General features: G+C 28.4%; 1 protein-coding gene and 1 pseudogene across 1 annotated transcript in view; one reads left to right on the forward strand and one right to left on the reverse strand.

Annotated features, from left to right (window-relative positions):
- The window catches only part of LOC123292521, a 733,416-nt gene that overhangs the window by 286,788 nt on the left and 424,421 nt on the right, over positions 1-22,207 (reverse strand). The gene's annotated exons all lie outside the window — the stretch shown is intronic.
- Positions 15,786-15,951, forward strand: LOC123294343 (annotated as a pseudogene).

A 22,207-nucleotide genomic window follows, 5' to 3' on the forward strand; every position in this document is an offset into this window, starting at 1 on the left:
TTGATATTCCTTTCAGGGTTTTGTTAAATAAAGGAAACTCGAAAAATAAAAATAAAAAATTTAAACAAAACAATAATATAATGTAAATTAAAAACAAAGAAAAAATTAATTAACATTTTCATTTTAAATTGTAACATATTACGCATATTAATGACCTTGTAACTGAATTGGTTCAAAAGTTTTGATATTTTTATATTTTCCAAATTATTAACACGAAAGCGTTCTTAATACAAAACCGTTTTTTTTTTTTTTTTTTTAATATTGTTATTTTCTCATTTATCCTGGCGAATAATTTTGAAATTGGTTTCAATATTATTTTGTTATTCCATGAATCATTTCTTAATAATTTTAATGCTTAAAAACAAAATTTATTTCAATAATAATTTATGTTCTATTTTAGTACGGAAATAATAACGTACTTAGTGGAAATTGCGAATAATTCAGGAAATAATAACGTACCTAGTGGAAATTGCGAATAATTCAGGAAATAATAACGTGCCTAGTGGAAATTGCGAATAATTCAGGAAAGAATAACGTACCTAGTGGAAATTGCGAATAATTCAGGAAATAATAACGTGCCTAGTGGAAATTGCGAATAATTCAGGAAAGAATAACGTACCTAGTGGAAATTGCGAATAATTCAATAGGGTGGACCAATTTCAATAATGAGAAGTCTTGTCGAGTAAGTAAAGCAATGTATCTCAGCGAATCAAAACAATAAATTAATCTTTTAATACAAATTTCATAACTCTTGTATCAAATTTTCAAAAAGAAACAATCCATTTTGGGTTCCAGATACATACCTAGTAATATAGGTATATTAACACAATATTTTTTTCCTATAAGTTCTATCTCCAATTTTCAACAAATTGTTCTACCATGGTAAGTAAAATTTGTATTTTCTGTCCATTTTTCAAACGATCGTAATTACAGTAATTATTATATACTATCCATTAATCAAATATATATTTCACCTGTTATTTATTAGACGGTACACAATTAAAATGTCACAATAGAATCCGTGATGCATTTTTCAAAGAAGGGAAATTGATATAATGTGATTTTTCTATCAAATTTTCTTTATCGTAATAATAAAATGATAGTAGTAAAACTATGTGTATCCCAGTCACGCAAAAGTTATTATTATTAATTTATGATATTTGAACCTTACACGGGGAAAATGATGAAGAGGGAGTAAAAGATATGATAAATAACTTCCCCAAGGATTTGCAATAATAGTTTCTTAATTTATAAATATATATAATATGTACAAAGTGTCTGATTTACAACGCTCTTCTATGCATAGTGCGAAAAGCATTTGGTTCCCAGATTATCCTTGGGTTTTCATGGCATGTGAGTCCACATTAAAGTAATTAAAAACTAGAACTGGTATGTTAGCCTTTCGCAGAACTAATAGATGATCTTGAACTAAGAATTCATTATATTTTATTATTCATAGAATCATTCTTGAAGAGACGTTAGTTCCAATTTATTCGATTTCATAAACCTACAAAATGAGTTCATCAAATCAATAACAGTATCGTGTCACGATAGTAATAGAGCATTAAATCTGCTTTCTAATATAAAGGCATTGAAATTAATTTATGTTTGCATAAATTCGGGGTTCAAAATTCTAAGTCCACTAACCGAAAGTAGCACCGAAATAACACATTGCATTTACAATTATTAATTGGTTTAATAAGTTTACGCAGGCATAGAAATCAATGCTGTTTTATGTCAGATCAATATGAACGCCAAACTGTGCACTGTTTTGATGGATTAGTAATATTAACAATAGTTATGGCGGAAGAGTCAGGGCAATATGGGCGTCAGACCCACAGTACTTTTGGTAGATAAGCTCTATTTAATATTGTAATATTATTTAAGTTAACATACTACTGTGCCCAAAAAATAAGGCGACATTGTATTTATTTTGAAAATTCTTTATTTATTCTTCCAAATCAATTTCATCCCCTTCAAAGTAATCCCCTCCCGATGCAATGCACTTATGCCAATGTTCGAAACACTGGTTGTACTCACTTTCCGGGATTGCCTTCATTTCCGTCTTCACTGCGGATTGAATCTCCTCTATCGTATCGAACAGTCAGAAGTCGCACGGCGCCAGATCAGGTGAATACGGTAGTTGCGGAACAATATGGGTTGAGTTTTTGATGTAATGATCAAGAATTATGAGTGAAGTATAGGATGGTGCATTATCGTGGTGTAAAAATCATGAATTGTCTTCCCACAATTCCGGCTTTTTTAGGTGAATGTCACCTTATTTTTTGGACACAGTATTACTTTAGTGAACATCGTAGTTAACGCCAGGCAGTCCTTACCGTGTAGTCTAACCATGTAAGAGAAGAAATGTTTAAAACTTTTAAATTTTATTGAATAAAACAACCCTCACCAAAAGCGCCATACGTAGGGAATTTTTAACATTTGGGCCATTGTTAAAACCTTTTAAAAACATCCTGTATATAAAGTCGTACCCAGAAAGTATACGAATACATATTATTTTGTATTTATGTTTCTAAAACTTTATTAATACTTGATGTTTAGTCAATATCTAGGAAATTGTATATGTGCCTATATAAGCATTTCCATTTATTTAAATATTTCCTGAGGAATAAAATTCGTTTGGAGGAAAATTTATGATGAAAATTCAATACAGAAATTGTATATATATGTTTCTTAGGTAGGATATTTTTGATGGTTTATGTTTATCCTTTAATTAATACTTCTTTACAGTTTAATAAATTTACGAAATGTTCTTTTTAATAAATATTTGTATTAAAGCGGTGGGTAACATATCGTTTAGTTTCACCTGAGAAAGTTAATATTAGGTTAATAATAGTTAAAATTAACTTTACCCTGTACACTCAGTACTTTGTACGTCATGCATCTTGTGTTATACTTGTACATCCTAACACCCTGCGTCAAAGGAGCGAAAGTGCCGAGGCAAAATAATACCTCCTTACAAAACTTTCCTTTGAATAACCAAAAGTATTTCTTATGTGTAAATGTGTTCATTATATGTGAGCGTACTCATGCCAGTATATACATTCTGATTTTTGCTTCTATTTCCATAACACAAATGTAAGTAACGCTTAGTGTCTCTTATGTGTCTCTAATCCAAGAGGTCGTTCAATCAGGTAGTCTAAATTGGAACTACTGAAAAAGCGGTCCACTTCCTGTTTAATAGTACAAATTTGTATCGCCAGTTGGCGGGATTTATCTGATTTGAATTTGAATATTTTTATTGACCTTCAAAAATGGTAAGTATAAATATTGCCATCTGCTAGTTGAAATTTCAACTTCTGAATTCGGGTTTTATTCTGATTTATTTAGTACAAATTATTACCGCCAGTCATAAATAGTCATAATTAATTCCTTTACTGAAAAAAATATAAGACATTATTAACGTTATTTTGAAAAAGATTAAAAAATGTTTTTTAAATTTTTATAAATTTACTTAAATTCGAATTTTATTAAAATATAATTTAATTCGATAGACAAAACGAGATCAGTATTGTTTATAAGTGATTGTCAAAGACTTTTGGAGAAACGATTTCTAAAGATTTAAGACTATTCATATATTAGCCGTAAATTTGAGTTCCACAACAACGCAATAATATCTTTATTAGTGATTGTTATTGAATCTCACTAAATTGTTTATAAATAATTATAAAAATACTACCTGTATTACAAAACTATAAATTATTAAAAAATATTTTTTTTTGTTAACTTGAAAACATGATCGTTTTCATTAAAATGAAATAAAATAAAATACTCATCAGTTTACAGCAAATAACAATATCAAAATAGACATTTAAACAATTATTTAAATTGAAGAATTGAAAAAAAATTTATGAATGTATTGAATTTTTTAAATAACATTTATCAAAACAGTAAAATATTAATTTAAAAACAGAAAAAAAAAATTATTTTCTAACTGCCTAACGGAAATTTGTTATTTTTATGTAATCAAATATACACTGGAGCAAAATGGATGTATCTAAAACTTTAACCGAGAAAAACTAATTGATATAAAATTAAATTGATATTACATTAAATCAAAATAACGAAAGGTCTATTCAAGACTAACCGCACTTATTGTCCATGTATATATGAACTTACATAGTTCAAACTAATCTAGCATTTTTAGAAAAATTTGCTGTCATCCGAACTTCATTAAATATTCAAAAAGGTACTACTTCAATAGGTTAATTCTGTTTCATTAAAGTATTCCTGAATTTTAAGTCAGTTTGTCACCTGATTTTATTCGCAGTTTGAATTATTTACATAAAGTTTTTCCTATATTTTCTAATATGCATTGATTTCAAACCATAAACATCGATAATAAGTATTCTTAAACAAAATCGTTCTGATAATTGCGTTAAAATCTTTCCACGAAAATTGGTTAGATTGTAAATTACAGTAAAATTTATTTTCTGCAACTTTGCTAATTAGTTTAGTAAAAATTAACTTATTAAGAAAATATCATTTTATCGTACAAAAGCGTGGGGTGCCGGATTTCAGTTATTGTAAATATTTTATTGACAGATATTGGTAAAAATGAAGTCATTGTAAAATATTTTAAAAAACACTCACATCTTTTTGAATGATGACAATTTTTTCTTTATCACTAAAAATAATGTTCATGAATTTTTTTTTTCATTTAAAGAAATTATATTTTACTTTTTAGTTTAGCTAGTTCGCAAAAGCATGTTTTCTTTAGTTTTTTAATCTATTATTTTTATCAAAAATTGAGTAAAAATATGGTGGGAGCGCAAATAAATGTTCATATTTGCAGATATGAAAATCGTTAATCCTGAAGATCTTGATCTCGATAATCCGACAAACTTACTAAACTATTCTAATGCCATTTCTATTTAATCCGACGTTTTGTGATTAATTTCGTTTGCTAAATTCATAGAGACATACCAAGTTAATAAAAGCGTATTCAAAATGACCTTCACTCCCTTTGAAGGAGTTTTTCGTTGATGAACTGATTATTTTGGATTCAACGTAAATATCGAAGTATTAGATATTACTGGTTTAGATTCCAACATTTGTATCAACAGTGTACTATCGCACTCTATTGTATGTAGAAATATTTTATATATTCATTCATTTAACAAGAGTCAAAAATCAATACTTAAATATGGGAATAGTCTCTATGGATTGTGTTAATGTTATGGTTGTAGTAATGTTGACCAGTAGTACATAGTTAGTTGTTGTTCAGTATAGACTCACAGTTCTCATACATTGATTACTTACCCAGATAACTATAACTATATGTATTTGAAGAGGCCTATTTACTAAACTAATACTATCTAATGAAATATAAAATAGAAGAAGTACTACTCTACGATTATATTATATAAATGGAAGCTTACTACGTTCCTATATTATCTATTAATGAGTACAGTTTTAGAATGCAAAGAATTTTTGGTGATAGTTCGTAATAATAGGGAAAATTCATGTATTTTTTTATTTTTTAATTTTTTGAATTCATTGTTTACACAGTTATAACGTAGTAAAAAATATAAATACTGTTTAAAAATGCGTTAATTAAGTGTAAAAAAATATTTAAAATACATTATAATTTTGAGATGTTTAAACGCAGTCTTTTGGCGCTCTCTGTTGATGACGTATTAATTGTGACCTGTCAATTGGTGACAGTTCAATGTATAATTTAGACTTAAAAAAATGAATTTACAACATAGAATTTACATTCGTTATTATTAAGTTTCCTAATAAGTCGTAGAATCAAATAACTCAATATAATACCATTCAAAATATAAGTAATTAATACCATAATGTGTCAACGAATTTGACAAGCCAATACTATGACGTTATGTCCGTTTTAAAATTTGAATTTCCGTTTAAGAAATTTTGAATTTCTCTCATTGAATTTCAACTTTTATTAATTAATTTTAAGTAATTAAAATGCTATTAATTACTAATATAATGGTTTAGTTGAAATGTCCAGCCAATAAAGTTAGGGAAAAAAATATGTGAAAAAATTTAAATTTCATGAATATTCCCGAAATTTAATAAATGAGACAATAAATGAATTCAATATTTTATTTAACTGTTGAGTATTGTTATACACCGATTTTACATGTTTACGACTCTAGTTTACAATATGAAATACGCCACAACATTTTGCCGTTTACACATCATAGATATTTTCCATATGTAGGAAACATACAAAACGTGCTGCAAAATATATAAAAAAGGTTTCAGTATATTTTCCTAGTTTTCAAGTTATAGAAAGCAAGCAAGCAACGTCTTGTACAGAGTGTAATATATTATTTGGTGGGGATTTTGTTTGCAATTTTATGGATTTTAATTTTTTTGAAAATGAAGTTTTGCCCATGTTTCTCGCTGATATTGCAACTTTCTATAGGTCCAATTATTTGATTAACCTGATTTTTATACTTTTTGGATCAAAATTACAGCATGCACCGAGTCTCATCAAATTCCAAAACAAAATTTTTTTTGCGTTTTTTTCAAAGGGGTAACCCTTAAAAAAATTGCAAAAAATCGAGAAATTTTTTTATCTTCGATTTCGATAAAACTCAGTTTATAAGGTTATTTTGACCCAAAAAGTACAAAAATCGGGTGCATTTGATGACTGGTCTAATAGTATTTGAGATACGGACCAAAATCGATCCAAATATTGCCATATCTCAGAAACTCTGCATCCAATAATTCAATTAACCTGATTTTTATACTTTTTGGGTCAAAATTACCCCACCCACCGAGTTTCATCAAGTTCCAAAGCAAAAATTTTTTTTCCGTTTTTCTCTTTCAAAAAATTTCAAAAAATCTAAAAAAATTTTTATCTCCAATTTCGATAAAACTCAGTGTATATCAGGTAATTTTGACCCCAAAAGTACAAAAATGAATTTGCTGACTGAACTAATAGTTTTTGAGGTACGAACTAAAATTTCACCACCAAAATTACAGAGTTTCATATATACTTTCATCACCAATTTAACCCTCTTAAAGAATGTATTTTTATGAAAAAAGTAAAATAATTTTTTGTCTCAAACCATGAGCTCATATATCAAGTTTTACATTCCTAAATTTGTTCTCTTATTACATACTGTACATATATATTTAAACACATTTGGTGTCTATGTGAAAAATTAATAGCAGATCTGAAACTGACGGCAAAAAAATATAATATAGGGCTAAGCTAACGCCTTTCCAATCACCACATTTATACAGATACATGCCGATGTGCATTGAACACAAGGCTTTGGCGCGGGCTGACACAGACACTCTAGTAGTGTAATGGTGAAGGCAAAAACGGATAATGGTTTGTTCACTATTACTACTGACATGTGTATGTAATTGCTTGTTCACAACTATCCAATTCATTTTTTTTTTTGTTCCTTTCATTTCGTTTTATGTAATACTAGAGTGATACCCACCCGCTTCGCTGGGTTTAAAAGTAAAGATTGATAAAGATTGTTCTCGCTTAACCGCTTTCTGTAACACTCGAAATAATAGTAAGGATTGTTTTAAACAGGTAAAATATATGTATGGATTTCTATTTTTTTAAATGTATAAAAGTCGTAATTATTCATTGAGTATATCCGAAAAGATAGCCGTGAAATATTTTATATTAACTATTTTTACAGAAATCTGTAATTTATGGTAATGTCAAATGACTACTTTTACAGAAATCTGCAATTTATGGTAATGTCAAATTAATTAAAAAAAATTTTTTTTTTAATATATCTTGATAATATATATCTCATGTGTTATTCTGATATATAAGCTATATTGCTGTACAGTTTCATTAAAAACCATTCGCTTGTTTTAGCGTGAAAGCGTTACAAACAAACAAACAAACAAACATGCTTACTTTCGCATTTATAATATATAGAGATTTTTCAAATGAGAAGTTTGGTATCATCAAACATATACACATTACGAACACTTTCCAGGCTTTTTTTTTCAAATACAAGAGGACATCTTGATTTATTTTACAGACATAATATTCAAAAAAAAGCAAGTATTTCTTATATGTTAAAAATAATTTTTTCAATGAAATCAATTTCACAACAAGTGAAAACAAACAATTGGCTGAGTTAATTGTTGAAATACCATGTATAGACAGTGTTGATTACTCTGTCACATTACACATGCATACATGTTACACATATATAACTGATATGCCCATATAATACATACTATACAATTTGCGCTCTCACCGATAAACGGTGATCTTTACGAAAAAATTATTTCAAACAAAAGTTGTTAATTTTTTTATAAGGAAAATGAGCGAAAATCTGAGCATGGGCGGGAATTCTATTTAAGAAATAGTTCCTTAAAGCTTTTGAGCTTCACGGAAGCTTTACAAGCTTACCTGCAATATTTGAGGCTTCGATTAAAAAACGTTAAAGCCCATAAATCATCTATATATAACAAGATTAGATTTTGGAATATTTAATGCAAAACATTGGATTGATAAAATCAAATATTAAAAATAATAACTTGTGATTTAAAACACTCTTGATCCGGGAAACATATGGGAATCGCGAGATAGTTGTGTCGACATTTTATTATCTGCCCAATTTATCATTCTATCTCGTAGCTCCAATAATGAGAAGGATATAAACTCCTAAAATTATCAAGCTATGATATAGCACTTCTCAAATATATATATGTTGATATCTTTTCTCACAAACCCCAAAATGGTTTTAAAAAATTCGAAAACTAAAACCCCGGCAATTACAAGCTTGCACGCATAAAATTATGAAAACAAGACAATATTTTCAACTAAAGTTGTTATGATAAGTAAAATCGTCATTACAGTCGGGAGATCTCTAAGCTTAAACAGTTTTCCACAGGACCGAAAAGAGATCGCCCGACTGTAATGACGATTTTACTTATCATAACAATTTTAGATAAAACTATTATCTTGTTTTCATACTTTTAAGAGCGCGATTCTGTAATTGTCGGGATTTTAGTTTTGGAACTTTATTTTATTTTAAATTCAAGATTAATATAAGCGTGTATTCTTAAAACTTCTAATATAAATTTGATAGCGGAATCGAAAATACAACTTGTCGATTTTTTTATGTTTTGATAAAAGAAAAAGTTGATAAAATAAGAGATAAGAAACCAATATAAGTTGTTTACATTTTATGTATAATTATAAAAAATGACTTATTTCCATAATTAACCTAATAAAAAAACGCAAATTATTGTGAATTTTTTTTAATCATATTCGAAGTATAGATAATAATATAGACCATTCAATATAAAGTTGATGTTATTAATAAAAACATTAATTCAAGTATAATTTTGATTAAAATTGTTATTTTTGCATATCTTTTCAATTATAAATGTGTGATATTGATCTAAATTAAAACATACAAAAATGACCCTTGATTTAGTTTGAATTTATAATTCAAGTTTTTTCAGATCATTAATCTATTTTTGGTGTTGGCTAATTTGAGGGTTTGCAAATACATATCATATACAGGTTGGTTCATTAAAATTTGTTACAAAAGCTTAAAAATTTTAACCTGCTTTATTTTCGTTGAAAATCGATATATGTTATAAGTGTTTAAGTATTAATTGTACGAGAGGACAGGTTTTCTTATGGTTTACGAGTGATCGAAGTGGAAACGAGTGCCTTAAAGACAAGCCTGAATAACCGACAGAATAATCTAAAAAAATTTTAAAATATGTTTTAATTTTCCAAAATATACGAGAAATAACAGAGTGCTGAAGAATCTTCTTCTTCTTTAACGGAACATTTTATTTCCCGTATATGCTAGAATGTTCAAGATTGTTCCGAAAAAATTTGTGATAAGACAATTTTTGTCGTTCACGGATAGGAATAAAAAGGGGGCAAGTGAAATTGAATATTACATTTTTTGAAATTTCAAATTTCTTTTATATAAAACTAGCCTGATACCCGCCCGTTGTACGGGCTTAAAAGTAAAAAACACTGCTTTATAGCCTTCACCTATCTTGATGTGCACAGTTTTCACTTTTGTTAAATGTAAAATAGTCATAATTCAGTGAGTATATCAGAAAAGTTGGCCATGAATGGTTTGACACTTACTATTTTAAATTTTTACAGAATACTTTAATTTATGGTTCAAAATGATGATTATCAATCTGCTTCATCTAAAATCATAATTTTGAACCATAAATTACAGATTTCTGTAAAAATTTCAAATAGTAAATGTCAAGTTAAATTTTATTTTTTTAATTTTTGTTGTTTCAATTGAGATATAAGTTTTTGAACAGCTACTAATATTTATTTTTCTTCTTTTTGTTTGCAAAATTTAACGTCTCATATGGGACGATATTGAGCTTAGACCAATTGAGTCGATATTATTCATAATAATCCTGTATACGATTTTTAAATCGTATTTACCATATATCAAATAAATCACAAACCATTTTAAATAGCTATATGTGTATTTGCATACATATTTATTAGAATAATCAATCATTTTGTAAAACAAATACAAAAAAAAAAAAAACTATATAGACAAAGATAGATCCTAAATATTTATTTTTGATGAGTCCAATCTAATTTGTTCATTTCAATTTAAAATAATAAATCAAAAGTCAGTCGTTAAATGACTTTTTTTAGGTGGTGTTAAATTTGTAACCTATGAGGTAGATTTTCTAATACGATCAGAATTCTTCATCAGAATTTTTAACCTTCAAGCTCATTTCATGAACAATTCTAATTGATTGATAAACTTTTAAGAATACTTGCTAATATTCTAGTCATTGATAGTGGCAGTAAATTTTCAATAAACGTGTATTTTGTATTTAGGAAAAAATGACTATTAAAAGGTTTCTCCTTATTATTACCGAGGATATCGGTAAATCAGATACATGTACCTACGAATAAAAAGGTTGAGGAATCGTAAGACTGATTTATACTCCTCAATCATCCAATTTTTGGACATAATCCTTATCAATATTATATTAAAATTGTACTCATAGACCATTTCAACCAACAACTCTATCGATCGTTATTTCTTGGACAAAGAGGATGAAGAATTAACTCTTAATCCAATACGGATCAATCCAAAATCATTCAATTTTTTGCCGTTAAAGGAGTTTGGACGATTAAACGTTAAAAGCAATATTGACAATTTTATGGAAGCTGATAAATTTTGTATGAATTTATCAAGCTCCCATTTAGAGAGTTAGTAATAGCCCTAAAGAAATAAGTTATACTAACACAATGCTGCAAAATTATATATAGTTAAAGTAGATACCGATATGCATTGTTCATAACTATACCTGAATGTATAAATATTTGAACTCTACGTAAAGACAAAACCAGGAGATATCCAGAGTCTCTTCCAGCTCTAAATAGTTTCCTTGTAGGATCTTCTTTCTGAATATGACTACCTTCAAAAATCTTTTAAAAATCATAAAATGACAAAAACTAGTACCCGGCTTGATGAGGAGCTTTAAAGTTACTGTGTTTCCACTTATAAAACTTTGTACTTGTTATGTTTAAACATACGCTCGATACTACTTCATTGCGGTATATTTTGCATACAGAAGTTACCAACCTGTTTTGTAAATTGTGCTGAAAAAGACTGACGCACATTTGATCTTCCTAAAGGATATGACAATTTCATTCGGTAGCTCAGTGGGTATGTTGCTGGCCCAAAAAATGACAGGTTCATCTGATCTAACATTGATGTAAAAAAAAATGTTAAGATGTTAAGATGTTCATCACAGAGTTAAATGCTAGTGAAAAAACTGTCCTTATAGTCCAGGGAACCAAGAAAAACAGTACAAAATTCACAACCAGAATGGTATAGGACCCTCGGTCTTTATAACCAAACACCAAATTCAACTTTCTGGTCAAGAGTTAGAATCAACTATTATCAAAATGAATGAATGCATCTTTTTACTTTGGTATTTGCGTGGGTAGTTAAAAAAAAAACAGAAGGATGATTATTAAAAATAATCAGCCTGTTAGCGTGTATACAGAGGCCATTTTATATTCACACCGTTCATCGTTTTTCCAACTATTCAATATTTTCCACAACAAATTGTTTGTATTCAATGGTATCAAAGTATGAGTGCTTTTTTGTGCTGCACCAATTTATATTAAAACAATCTGTATGAATGTGTCAGTGTTTGGCTTTTTTTTTGTTATAAAATGATTCTTACTTTGTGACAGAACCATTCGATCAAAATGAGAGAATAAAACAATTGTAATTTATCATAAATCTGTCACTCTTTAACTATTGAATTGAATGCGTGCGTATCTGTTTCAGTGCTCAGTGTTTGCAAAAAAATAATATAAAAATAGAGAGTGGTCATTCATTTAAAAGAAGAATTAATTTTTTGTATTTAGTTAGTTTTTTTATTTTCGAGTATCACATCCATTTTATAGTTTACTATAAAAAAACATAATGTTAAGAGCTTAAATGGTATACAAAACAATCGTTCAATCGTCAAAACAATCAGGTTTTAGGCAGGAATTACCGAATTGTGCTTATGTGATATTGTTCTTAAAAATATAACCGAACTAGAGTGATACCCACGTGCTTCGCTGGGTTTAAAAGTAAATATTGATAAAGAATGCTCTCGATGCTCCCCTTTCTAAATCACTAGAAAAAATGGTAAGGATTGTTTTATTAATGTTAAGGAAGGTCCCTCGGCAATAATAGAAAAAATAAATTAATAGATAAGGATCCGAATTTTTAGTATGTTATAGTTCACGAAATATATTATTGTATAAAACAAAAATTTGGGTATCTTACCATTCAATTAAGAGAGTTTTTATTAATTAAAAATACACTAAATAACACAACCATCCTCATAACAGGTTATGTTATTTAGTGTATTTTTAATTAATAAAAACTCTCTTAATTGAACGGTAAGATACCCAAATTTTTGTTTTATACAATAATATATTTCGTTAACTATAACATACTAAAAATTCGGATCATTATCTACTAATTTATTTTTTTCTATTATTGGCGAGTCACCCTCCTTAAATTAAATTAATTTTTATTTTTATTTTTTTTTTATTATTATTAATATATCGTTATAAATTGTATCGAATGTGCTATTCTGAGGTATGAGCTATATTGCTGTACAGTTTTATTAAAATTCGCTGGTTTTAGCGTGAAAGCGTAACAAACAAACAAACATACTTAGATAGATGGGATGATGAAAATAAAAGTAGTAAAAATTTTCAAAACTTAATCGATACAGAAAAAAATAAAATAAAATTTAAAAAATTTTCAAATGAAATATTAAATCTATACATTAGAAAATAAAAAATATGAACTCAGTACATTCTGACTTCTTACCATACATTTTCACTTCGTCAGATAACTTTTCAATTTCAACTAATATGTTCAACAAGTGAAAATACTTTTAAAAGTTATTTCATATTTCATATTTTCAAATCTATAATACAAAATATATTCATATTCAATATAATTTCACATATTTCTTGCACGCAAGCATTTTATACACTTAAACAGTATTATGTGTACAGAATGTTTCAGTAAAAAAGTACCGGGTTCGATTCTCGCCGTCGAAACAAAATTAATTCAATTAATAGTTGTGATAAGCTGGTGTAATGCATGGTTTATGCATGAAGGAGGTGCACTTAGCCTCTAAAATTGAGGAGCTGATAAATGAAATTATTTATCACCGGAAAGGTTGTAAAACACATACATGGTATCACAATGGGCTCTATAGCCTAAGTGTGGACAGCCAATATAACCTAACCTAAGTATATTTTTTGTAATATTTATTACGAAAGAAGGAGAGCTGTTATCAATAGCGCTAATCAAGCTGAACTTCTCGATAGAGAACAGTATATTTGATTAATATAACCTTGTCGTTTTATGAAGCTAAAACTTTCGCTTTATATGTTACAATAAAATTGGTTCACTATACAGGCCTCCTTAATTGTTCTAAAATCAAAAACATAAAATTTAAAAAAAAGTAATTCCTTCTACCCTCAGATAATACAGCTCTAAAGCAATCTATTATCATCATTCAAATTTGAACGTTAATCTCTACGCGTATGCTTCTGCAGATGTGTATGTTTAACTGGCAGACTAGTTTAGATTATGACTTACTGAAACCGCCTGTACATCTGATGATTTTTCCTTGAACATTCTGTTTTTGAGTGGAATAAGTATACTCAGATTAACACAAGTGAAATTCAAAAATATTAAATTAATAACAAACAAATATACCGACAAAATTCAATATGTATTAGCTTTATGTGCTTATGAATATTAATAATTTATATTTATATATATAGGTGATTCATTATAATTAACCCAGCTAAAAATTTGTGCCACAAATAATTTTTGGGAAAATTTTGTAATTTTTTAATTAAACAAGTGAAAACCAAAAACTGAGCCACTCTTACACACCAAGTTATATTATTTTTCATCTCACTTTTTCTGTAGATATAATAATAAACAAACAAACATATACATAATATAAGTAACGTTTAGGTACCTGTATACATACAATACAAGTTTTCTTATACAACTTAATTTGCATCCTCGTGGGTAAACAGTGATGTTTAGGAAAAAAAAATTCAAACAAAAGTTGTTTATTTTTTTATAAGAAATATTTTTTATATATTTGAAATTTTGTTATATTTCTAACTGTTTACAAGATTGATTCTATAGTCCCAAGACCCAATTGACCTATGTTGTTAAGTTACAAACTTGACTTTAATATTTACGTCCTGAACAACCTATTAAAATTTCAGCTTGACATATTTTTGAGTTAACGTATCGACAGACAAACAGACGGGCGGACAACCGAAAATGGTATAATTAGAAACACGTATACCAACATTTTATTCGTAGCATCAATCAACATTTTTAAGCGTTACAAACTTGGGACAAAACTTAGTATACCTTGATATACTATATATACATGGTAAAAAAATATTTTTTACAAAATAACAAACTATCTTTTTTATTTCATTTGTCTTTTGAAGACATTTTACTAATGTTTTTTGTATAATTATCACTAAAGTATTACTTGTTACTAAGTGCTTTTTAACAACTGCGAGTGTGAATACGTTGATTGTAAGAATAATATTACTAAAGCCTTATTTCCAAAGACGAAAAGGTTAGATTTGGTTTTTGTTACCAATGTATTGTATGATATTTTTCCATAGTTTATTACATTTCCAAAGATGAACATGAAACCTAGTTGAGAGGTAAATTTTTAATCGTGTTTACAAGATTTTATATAATAAATATTGGATCGTCCCTGTATATTATATACAATTTAATTTAAATATCTAAATTAATATATTCATGAAACACATTTAATGAAAGTTTCTCACACATACACACTCCCACTGACACATAAACAATATTTAAATCCAATTGTGTTTATATTTGGCTTTAAATTGTAAGTCTTTTGGTATTTATTTCAATGGTTTGAAAATTGTTGCTATAGAATACACCCTAAAATTATTTTAACTAGATGTATAAGTCGTTTAGATAACAAATACATTCGTAGAATTTGGCTTTGAATTCTGTACTAACTTAATTATTAACATAATAGTGTAATTCAAACCAATGAAATCTAAGTTTATGTAATGGGTTTTTCATTACAAATGTCCGAATTATAGAATTCTACAGAGTGGGAAAAACTATCTAAAATATTTGTTAAGTTATCGATGATAAAAAAACAAAATTTTAATTATTAGAGTTCATCGAAGATCCACCATTTGATGAACAGAGACGACTATAATAAGAGTATTGGCGCAGTGGCGATATCGTAACCAATGAGGTCTAACTGAGGTGCGATTATTGCTAGTTGAATAAGAGTATTGGTGATTAAAAAGAGATATATATTATCAAATTTATAAGCAGCACTTGCACACAATATATTATACATTTTTTGTAGTTACGTGGTATTGTAAAGCTAAAATTAACACATTATTTGACTACAAAGCATGTATTTAGTTTATATGTATGTACCGTACCAGAGCTTTTTTTTATAATTCTATAGGGAAACAAACACCTTAAATTGCGAATGAATCGACAATTCATCGATTGGTAAAAAATATTAAATTAAGTGGTACAGTAAACAATCAGGGAACTCACGAATATTATTTAAACTACTCGAGTTTGATCGAGTTCCGTACAAAATCAACTTGATAAACAATTTATACAATGGAACCTGATTTTCGTGGTCGAGTTAAACATGCATATAACTTCCCCGCGGAATTATGGTCATATACAACTTGCTTCATCAGTTTAAAGGGCTGAAACTTTTGATGAAAAACGGTTTACAAATGAAAATCAAATAAATTTTTGAGTTGAGGAAAGTTGTTCAAATAGCTTCGAATCAATAACGGTCTACTGAATGTTTTCCGTGCAGAAAACTGTGAATATTAGAATAATAATTCATTGCTCTTACGATTTAAATTACTACTTATAAAACGGAGTAGTAAAAAGTGAAAAATAAAAAAAACGTGATTGTTCCAAGATCTAATGCAAAATCGTAGCTATATATTAAGATTTTGATACCAAAATTATGTCATCTTACTGGACGTGTAACAATCAAAATCTATTTTGAATTTGTTAGTCAATTGATTTTATTGACAAGTCTGGGTCATTGTTTTATATCTGTCCCCTAATGTACTTTGAACATTGGTAAGTATGTAATATGTACTATTGATCATATAATGTAAAATGGCCAGCTGTTAAAACATTCACTTTATTCTCACAGGGTGTACGTATTTATCCGGTATATACCGACTTTATTATAAAATGGGCATTGATTTTAATTATTAAACTTGAGAGGCTTTTAAAGATTGAAATATCCGATTGATAATAATATGCACTAAAAAGTAAAAAAATAACGATAATATAATGTAGTTAAAATTATTGTAATTTTTGCAGTCGGTGTCAGCCAAGCTAATGTAGTAAACTGTTCTGTCAGAGTTGTTTCCTTGGCTAACACCGACTCCAAAAATAACAATTTTTTAACTACATTATATTTTATTACATTATATTACTTTAAAGAAATGTTTCAACGCCAAAAGCAAGACCGTTATACTTAACTTTGCTAATTCTATGAATTTTTTACCTTTATCTTACACATAAGATTGTTAGCAAGAGCAAAGTACGTACAAAAAAAAAGTGTGTAAGATAAAGAAAGTCAAGCATAAGACTTTTTGCGATCTAAAGAAATTCCTTATTACTTTTATTTTTTTACTGAATCTACGTAAATATTACGTATGGTTAGTAGGTAATAACATTAGGTAACATGTAGTAATAATAATAATAATCAACTAGATAAACTTGCGTGATTTCCGGAAATGATCTCCTACCCGTCAGTGCTACAATCTTTATAAATAGTCTCATTGACTTTCATTAAAATAAAGTACCTTGTGGAAAACATTAAGCACACATCGGGTTTTTTATTGCCCAGATTTTATACACACTTGATACAGATGAGATTATAACATAAACGTTTGTAAACAAAGGTCAATATTATCATCTGCAACGAACTGTTTAGTTACTCTTTAACAAGTACACGGTAAAAGGAAATTCCAATGATGACAAGGGTAGCTTAGTCATCCCGGAAAATATACCGTAGGTAAATTATCCCTAGTTTGGCACATATTCGATCACTGTTGTATATACAGTGATGTATACAACAACGTATGCTTTGCTAGAGTGTTAAGGTAATAACTTTAAACTATGGTAAATAGATTTAGTGATGGTTCGGTATATGCTATCGTACATATCAATAATTATTTTGTGCTATAAATCTTAATTTAATAACTTATTATACTGAACGTATACAATTTCACCAATTTGAAATTTATGTTTCTTAATTCCGACCGAATTTTGTTTGAAAGTTTAATTCTCTGTCTTATTAAATACATTAAAAATTAAAAAAAAAATTAAATAACTAGTTGACGAATTCTAGAAGAGAAATTTATTTTTCGTAAAAAACATTTCTGTTGCTTTTGACCGTATCAAAATAATAAAACATTGATACCTTATAAAAAAGAAGTACATTAGAGTTGACACCAAGCTTTTAAATAGAAAAATAAATTTTAATAAGATAAAGCTAGTTAGCCTAATCGCAATCTCAAAGAAATAAATCGTGATAATGGCTGTTTATATAAATGGGAACAAAATCGGTATATAAATTCGATTTTTTTGGTAACACAAGTAAATTTGATCGGATCTTGGAATTTTTTTTGAAACCCACTAAATTTGGGTCATTTTTTTCAGCTGTGACGTCAGTTTTTCGATAGTTATCACTTATGTGCTTAATTCCGAAACCAGACGTCCACATTCTTGAAACCTATTAGTGCTAGGTTAATTTTGACCACAAATTTGAAAAGTATGGCCCAAATTTAGTAGAATTACATACTTGGTTTGTCAAAATTGGATAAAATTTCGATGTAATAGAGCAAAATTAAATATTTTGAATTTTGATGACGTCATCAAGTTCAAAAATTCGATTTTTTTAATAACACAGGCAATTTAGAACCGATCTTATTGGAATTTTTTTTGAAACCCACTAATTTTGGGTCATTCTTTTCAGCTGTGATGTCAGTTTTTCGCTAGTTATCGCTTATGTGCTTAATTCCGGGACCTGACCTCCACATTCTTGAAATCTAATAGAGCTAGGTTAATTTTAATCATAAATTTGAAAAGTATGGCCCAAATTTAGTAGAATTACATACTTGGTTTGTCACAATTGGATAAAATTTCGATGTAATAGATCAAAATTAAATATTTTGAATTTTGATGACGTCATCAAGTTCAAAAATTCGATTTTTTTAATAACACAGGCAATTTTGATCCCATCTTATTGGAATTTTTTTTGAAACCCACTAATTTGGGGTCATTCTTTTCAGCTGTGATGTCAGTTTATCGCTAGTTATCACTAATGTGCTTAATTCCGAAACCAGACCCCCACATTCTTGAAACCTGTTAGTGCTAGGTTAATTTTGACCACAAATTTGAAAACTATGGCCCAAATTTTCTAGAATTACATACTTGGTTTGTCACAATTGGATAAAATTTCGATGTAATAGATCAAAATTAAATATTTTGAATTTTGATGACGTCATCAAGTTCAAAAATTCGATTTTTTTAATAACACAGGCAATTTTGAACCGATCTTATTGGAATTTTTTTTGAAACCCACTAATTTTGGGTCATTCTTTTCAGCTTTGATGTCAGTTTATCGCTAGTTATCGCTTATGTGCTTAATTCCGGGACCTGACCTCCACATTCTTGAAATCTAATAGAGCTAGGTTAATTTTAATCATAAATTTGAAAAGTATGGGCCAAATTTAGTAGAATTACATACTTAGTTTGTCAAAATTGGATAAAATTTCGATGTTATAGAGCAAAATTAAATATTTTGAATTTTGATGACGTCATCAAGTTAAAAATTCGATTTTTTTAATAACACAGGCAATTTTGATCCGATCTTATTGGAATTTGTTTTGAAACCCACTAATTTTGGGTCATTCTTTTCAGCTGTGATGTCAGTTATTCGCTAGCTATCACTTATGTGCTTAATTCCGAAACCAGACCTCCACATTCTTGAAACCTATTAGTGCTAGGTTAATTTTAATCATAAATTTGAAAAGTATGGCCCAAATTTAGTAGAATTACATACTTGGTTTGTCAAAATTGGATAAAATACGCAATATATAGTTTCCAATACGCACACTCTCGTAAGGAGTCCAAATAACATACCAAAAAAGTTGCTCGGCATCGCGTTGTGCGAATATAATGTATAATATGACTGGCATAATTCACATAGAATGTATGTATGACATACATTAAATTTGAAAATACTATAATTTACGAAAAGTAATAATTATCTTTTCATATATATTAAGAAGATGAAACAGAAAAACAAACAAGTTAAGCTGCCTAAGCTTAAAATATATTTATTTTGTTTTTGGTATCAAAAATGAAACTGAGGTATATAATTAAAATTATCAAAATGAAAAGTGAGCACCGCACCCTTCATCTACCATTAGAAAGTCATGAATATTATGAGTTGTTACATACATATATAAGGAAATATACAGGATGTACGAAAATCGTTAGGGTACAAAAGCTTTATGTAATTTGTTACAGTTCAGTTATTAAGGAAAATTTGATACGTAAACCACGTGATTCTCTTGCAGCTTATAAACTAATCAAAATAGATTCAGGAAAAGTCCAAATAGATATTTTTATTGATATCTAAAAATCAAAAAGGAAGTATTAAAAATATAGGACACACTTAGGCTATAAAGCCCATTGTGATACCATATATGTGTTTCACCACCTTTCTGCTGATAATTTCATTTATCCGCTCCTCAATTTCAAAAGCTGAATACACCTCTATCATGCATATACCATGCACTACACCAGCCCATCACAACTATTAATTCAATTAATTTTGTTGCGACGGCGCGAATCGAACCCTCTACCCTCAGCATACCGCGGACGGAATTGGTTATGCCTTAACCAATTGCGCTAATACGGCGAAAATTTTACAGTAAAAAAAATGTTGATTTAGTTAATTCTCTTGATTTTAGCATTGCTTTTTTTTATATTGGATCAATAATCGTGTTAATGTTTTGTCAAAATAATTCAGTAATTTTATCGACATGTTAAGTTTAATATCGATTAGTTTGTAACCAAAACATATTTATCGAATTAAAATACATTTAATGTTTTAATATTATTAAAACAAAACAATGTAATAATTGTTTCAGAGAAAAAAAAATATGTAACAATGATAATTGCAAGAATTTTAAATATGAATAAAAATTCTGGTAAATTAATTCAATCCAATTCTTCGAATAAGGTTTTGTTTATTAATTTTCAGCTGTGAAACATATTATATATAGTAGAGTTGAGCTCAAATAATTTGAAGCAGATTAGTCTGATTGTGAATCAATCTTTGCTGTAACCAAGTTGTTGTAAGAGTTTCAATCTAGGGATCTTCATTCTATAATTTTCTCCTAAATTCCTACCTAGAGTGAAAGTTGTTTCTAAAGAGATGCCATGTCGGGACTATAACTTTGCCTCTTGTTTCAAGATCACAACTTGTAAAGACATTTACTTCAAGTATTACTATTTCAAGAGCTCTTTTTAAGGTATTTTCCTTTTTTTTTTTTCAAATTTTACATGTCGAATAACAAACGTAATGTTTTAAAATTTGTTTCTTTAGGCGATTAAATTATTAAAATGGTAATTTTACTTTGGCCCTATTAGATCCGTCCGCGATATGCTTAGGGTAGCGGTTTCGATTCCCGCCGTCGCAACAAAATTAATTTAATAAATAGTTGTGATGGGTTGGTGTAGTGCATGGTATATGCATGAAGGAGGTGCACTCAGTCTCTGAAATTGAGGAGCTGATAAATGAAATTATCAACGGAAAGGTGGTAAAACACATATATGGTATCACAATGGGCTCAAAATAGCCTAAGTGTATCCCTCGTGGACAGCCAATATAACCTAACCTAACCTAATTTTACTATATCAGAAGAATATAGATTTCACTTGTGATATTTTTCAAAACAAAAATAAAGAGATGTTTTTACAAAATCCACATAGCGCTTTCAGATATTAAAATAGATATTTTAATCAACCTGTTTGTATACTTAAGAGACATTTGATAATCATTTTCCGCCAAAAATATTTTTGTTGCGTAAAGAGTTATAATAATTATTTATACGTTGTTACAAAACAAACCACTATTTAATAATTAAAAGATCAAAAGTTATAGAAGATTATCTTGGAAAATTTATTAATGTTTTGTGAAAAATGTTGTATATGCCATGTATGTTGGTGGGTACGAGGTTTAATTATTTGAATATGTACGTACAGACATACATACTTGCATATGAGAGAATGTTGTACCTTCAAATATGTTTTAATATAAAATTTTTAAACGTTTTTATCATTTTCATCCTCGACCTCATTCTCGTTTTCAATGTCGATTGTAAAATTATGTGCAAAGTCGTCGCATCGCACACCAGCGCTCACATAAATCGCTGCATTGCAAGCCATGATTTGCACTTATACTTTTTATACACACATACAGATTTACACGAGCATGCAAAAGTAAGAAGTAGGTTATCGGGAATTATTATATCTAGTGTATATACTGGTCCTAAAACCTACACCGCCTT

Source organism: Chrysoperla carnea, chromosome 2, assembly GCF_905475395.1.
Source record: "Chrysoperla carnea chromosome 2, inChrCarn1.1, whole genome shotgun sequence".
Taxonomy (NCBI): domain Eukaryota; kingdom Metazoa; phylum Arthropoda; class Insecta; order Neuroptera; family Chrysopidae; genus Chrysoperla; species Chrysoperla carnea.